Raw genomic sequence first — 5,621 nt, 5'->3', positions numbered from 1 at the left:
AATATTTTTGTTATACTTGATAATGTGAAATCTTATAGATCAACATTACTTCTTGCTATAGTCAGCTGTTGTGGGCATTATCCCTTTGAATTGTTGAAGTCTTTGAATTGTCAAATATTCTTCTTACCTTTGAATTTGAACAATTATTATTTAGTTTGTGATTTGAATTTGAATTTGATTTCAACCCTTCCTTTTTTCTTTCCCTTTTTTCCTTCCTATTCCTGATTCTTTTCTTTTCCCTCCGTTTTCCTCAAGTTAAATGGGAAAATAGTTATATATTCATTAGTGAGGCCCTCTACTTTGCCATAGTTTCCAATTTAACCCATATGTTTCATTAATTTCATTTAATACTTACCAATTTGTTTTTATAATTACCAATTAGTCCCAACAAATACCACTAGCTTATGGTAGACCCCATAAGAATCTTTTTTTTCAACTCAAGTCCTTGTTTGACTTTGACCGATAGAATTGTTGACTTTGAATGAATAATTTTGACTTTGATTACGAATAAGTGGTTAACAATAAGCCCCACCAAAACATGCTCGATCCATCAGTGCCAGAGGCAAATTCTATCTTCCAGAGATCTATTGGTGCATGTATCTCTTATCCTGATTGAATTTTTATAGCGTCCCTCATCATGCTGTGTGTTTTTACTATTTTTACATCAACTTTTTGATTACTCACGAGGTCCAAGGTAATGGGTGGCTAGTAGATGAATATAAGATTATACAACGACTGCGTCTCACCCAATAAACTTAGCTAGAGAAGTAATTATGTAAAGGATAATTTTGTAGAAACAATGTCCATCAGTATAATTAAACCTGAATCTTGTGTTTATTTCTCAAGAACATAAGAGATTCATTTATTTAATTTGCCTGTTTACAGCATAAACATATGATAGTTTATTTAAGATTTATCTTATATCCAATTACTTTCCAGTACAAATTAGGCTTTCATTAGATCTGTAAAATTTGTAGCCCTTCTTTACTTCAGAACAGTTTGTACAGCCTGGATGAAGCCTCCTAGGACCAGATTTTGGGCAAGTCATGTAGCCAACTTTGAGGCAAACTCGTGGGCAAATTTTCCTTTGGGCTTCAGCATATTGCACATTGCTTCCCAAGAAAAACAATCCTGTCAAAGAAATAAAAATATAATATAGAAATCATCTTTCAAGAATTTATTCAACCTTACGAGGTAAGATTACGAGGTACAAGTGGTTCGTCCCGTTTAAATTATTTCGTCATGTTGATGAATATTATGCTCATGAAAGTTATGATATGATTATGATATGATATGAAATGGCCATCCGGTACCAAAAATATGATATGATATGAGCTCTTATCAGTTCTAAAGATATGATATGGTATGATATTTTTGATGCGTGGTTTAAATATGTTTAATTGGGATTGCACAATTACTCGTATCCTACTAAGTATTCCCATATGCTCACCCTTTTCCACTACGCTTACAGGATTGAATGGATTGTTGGTTGTTGGTGCCATGATCATTTATTTAAAATAAACACTTTAAATCTGGTGTAACGTGAACAAAAATTTTATTTCCAGTATTTAGTTTAGTTGTGTTTATTCATGTACCTATATTTTGTTTGCAAAACATGATATAAAATAAAATATATTTCTTGGAATTGCTCACATTATATTAAATAAAAAGTAAGCTTTTAGTGACGACTCATATTTATTCTATTGTAAATTTTGGGTTGTATCACTGCATATAAAGCATGATCAAAGAAAATTTTGAGAAAATTCAATGCGCGGTTATGATAAAATCATGTATATGTCATGCTACAACATAATGGCATAACTTATAGTATTGCAAAATCACTTTAGAATCCACAAAAAAATGAAGAAAAGATTAACTTGTGGAAAAATATAATAATTAAGAAAAATTTGCCCAGAAAGAAAATGATCAATAAATTCAACTGCAGGCATGTAAAACTTTATCTAAAACCTTATTACTTTATGTTACAATCCAATTTTTTCTAGTCAAAAATCAAAAGTTGACTCATCAAATTCAAAGTCATATAAGGACTAAAATGAAATAAATTATTTCTGTGGGGGCTTATTTTATGATTAAAAATAACTTGAGGGTTTAAGATGAATAAAAATTAATGTTGGAGTTTATTTTTCTAACTTTGGAAGTTAAGGATTTAATGCGGTTTTATTGGAAGGTTGGAGGATGTTCTTTGTAAATATGGGTATTGTGGAGTACGAGTGGCAATTTCTAAACATTTACCCATTTATAATGGACCGAACTACATAGCCCGCGCGGATGACCGCATGGTTGACATAATACACACACATGGGGGGATCGGGATTATTTTATTCATGGGGAACCTACGTCGGCCATGTGAGGGTGCCGTCACCCGGAGTGTCAACGGCAGGGGCCGTTTGCCTTTTTCCATTTTTGATTCTATATATACACACAGGAAAGAGAAACGGCCAAAAAACCTGGGAAAAAACCGAGAAGAAATGGAAGAAAAAGAGAAAGGAAAGAGAAAAGAAAGAAAAAGAAGAAAGGAGGAAGGAAATGGGTACCGATATCTTCAACTTATCCATTTTTTTTAAGAGGCAAAGAAATAATTTATTTTTATGGAATGATGATGTTGAATTTCCTAGGGTTTCAAGTAATTGATTTAATTTGTGGGTATAAATTATGGATTAAGAGAAATTAGTATCATTCTTTGTTGTAGTTCCTTGATTGGTTACTTTCCATACACATTAAGGTAAGAAATAACATTTTTTGCAGACCCTAGATTTTAAATTGGATGATTGAGTAAGGATTTTTGTGAAAATGATTATGTTGATAGAATTATTCACTTGAAAGAATGATTTTATGAAACAAGATGTATATTAAATTGGTTGTAGTGTGATCGCTAGTTTTCATTAGATTGAAAGGGATAATTATTTTTATGCGGTAAGATGAAATCAAGATAATGGAATTGACTTTGGAAATAACAAGCATATCTAATTTTAAAATTTAAGGACGTAATACAAGTAGCAACTAATATAAAGTGTGTCGTCAAAAAAATAATGTAACCAAAACAAAATAAAGATTTGTCATTTAAAAGAGATTTCGACACCATACAAAATTTTAAAAACAAGTACGCGAAACTTTACTATCGTGACCAAAGCTTTAATTTTAACTCTTAGGGAAGGGTCTTAGCAACGTAATAATATAATCCAAATTATATTCGAGTTCTACGAGTAAATTTTATTTTAAAACGAAACACAACATTTTTTGTTCGGTCGCTACATTAGCAGACTTAACTCAACCCAAAAGGACAATATTACAGCGTTAATGCCTTTCGACATCTGATTCTTGAATCACACCATGCTCTCCGATCACATCGCTCGTTTTTAGCTTTCAACATCTTGGGGTTGCGAAGTAATTCAGCCATTGCCCATTCAACAGTAGTTGGAACTGTATCTGTGCTGCCAATAAATAAGTCCTACAAAATAGAAAGCCAAGTAAGAGAGAAAATTTATAGAGCAATAAAATTAAGTATAGTCTATACCGTTAGTAGATGCTTTATATGTTTTTAGCTTAATTCTGGCTCAGGTTTTTTGTAGAGATCACGAAGGACTTCCAGTAAATCATTTTTCTCTAATGTGCCTTTCGATTTCAACCGTTGATCTAAAATACTTTCCAGAATCGAATATAATTTTCCAAAATAAAACTTGGTTCGGCGTGAGATGCCTTGTGGATCAACATATTTAAGAACTGGAAAATAATCTACAAGATTAGGACTACCAATACATTTAGTTACATTCCACACAACATCCTTCAACTCTTGAGAGGAATTAGAATTGAAGTCAGCAAAATCAACTGAGAAAAGAGTGGACGAAATCATGTAAAGTGAGGTCATAAATGTAGCATCAACTATATCCACTACATGACCATTAACACAACATTGATTCACATAGTCGCATAGTTTTTGTAATTTTTCTCGTCGAATGCCCTGACTTGCGTCTAGCCTTTTGCAGTGAAAACATCTGTCCTTTCAATATTTTGAGAAGTTTACGCCATTGACTATCAACTGGCAAAAACGGCAAAGAAAACTTTTCATGCTCCAGGTATTCAAGGGTCAAGGGGACAGTTCTGCCACTGAAGGATTGATCATATTTTTGTAGTACAGTTTTAGCCATTTCTGGTGATGAAACGACTATTGTTTCACGATAACCATTCTAAGATACATAAGAGGTCCATAGGTTTGTGAAAGTTTGGCCAGTGACTGGTGGGGGTGTTCGCCGAGTTGTAGAATGTTCCCGATTATCGGAAAAGGATAAGGCGGAGGAAGCTTGGCAGATTTCCGGTGCTTTGAATTTGGGGTTAGGAAAAAAAAATGCATGTGCATATGGTAGAAAATAGAACGAGCAGGAACAATAGGAATTCCATAGGTTTATACTTTATTGGTGTATTCTATAGTGGGACTCATGTACATATTCATTGTGCAAAAACTAATCGCATTCATGGCAATATTCTACTATTTTATTATAGGCGGCTAATAATATGGATATGTTATGTATTTGGTAAAGCTTAAATCTTATTTAAGTTAATCGACCTTACTTTCTATTTACATATTTTATTGGATTCAACTTATTATTCACTTATTATCTACATATTCCTTAAAACATATTGCTTATGATCACTTAATAACACTCTCGAACATGCTCTTAAATTGATTAAGAGCCACATATGTCCCCTGAAGATCACTGAGACCACTTCGCGTCATTCTCTTAAATTTAAATTCGAATGATATTATTATTATTATGTACATTTGTAATAAATTTTAGTCATGCAATCAATACTAATCAAGGATTGAATTAAAATAAAAATAGTCAAGAAGTTTTAAATTGTTAAAGAAACGCAATTATTTAATATCTTCATTTACAAACTCAATACTTAATATTTTTGTTATGATTGATAATGTTAAATCTTATAGATTGATATTACTTCGGGCCATAGTCAGCTGTTGTGGACATTATCCTTTGGATTGTCCTATTGTTAAGTCTTTGAATTGTCAAATCTTCTTGCCTTTGAATTTCAAATCTTCAGAAGTTTAGCTTGATGCATCCGGCCTTAGGGTGTTCATCGATCGTGAAGTCACTCTTTGATCTTGGAATTAGATTAACTTTGTCGGAGATTGAAGAAATATTTTTGGATGATATTACCATCACCAATATTTATAATTCATTATTAGCTCTTCAATTAATATCATAAATTATGAAAGACTAAAGACGCAACTATGGAGTTCTTGCTTATATGGTCATTTGTTTCGTCACGAATATGGTTTTTACGATTACATTTGATTTGTAGTAGTTGACAATCGATGTGAACTTATTCAATAAATGTTGATGCATGTGTTTTACTAATTTATTTATGGTTTATACAGACTCGGCCCTAGATCAAAGCCACTAAGGCAATGGCCCTAGGCCTCCAATCTTAAAGGGGCTAAAAAAAAATTAAAAAAAAATCATGATTTTAGATGGAGCAATCAATGTCCCAAGGCAGAATGAAAAAACAATCATAAATGTATAAACACAAAAAAAAAAAAAAAAAAAAAATAAAAAAAAAGAAAAGAGAAAAAAAGGAAAAGAAAA

The 5,621-nt window shown here is 32.1% G+C and overlaps 1 pseudogene; it reads right to left on the bottom strand.

The window, feature by feature from the left end:
• Positions 1 to 3,152: 3,152 nt before the first annotated feature.
• LOC111391220 lies at positions 3,153 to 4,454 on the bottom strand (annotated as a pseudogene).
• Positions 4,455 to 5,621: the final 1,167 nt, after the last annotated feature.

The sequence above is a fragment of the Olea europaea genome, unplaced genomic scaffold, assembly GCF_002742605.1.
Source record: "Olea europaea var. sylvestris unplaced genomic scaffold, O_europaea_v1 scaffold766, whole genome shotgun sequence".
Classification (NCBI taxonomy): domain Eukaryota; kingdom Viridiplantae; phylum Streptophyta; class Magnoliopsida; order Lamiales; family Oleaceae; genus Olea; species Olea europaea.
The sequence above is the reverse complement of the archived record's forward strand: the minus strand, read 5'-3'. Positions and strand labels throughout refer to the sequence as shown.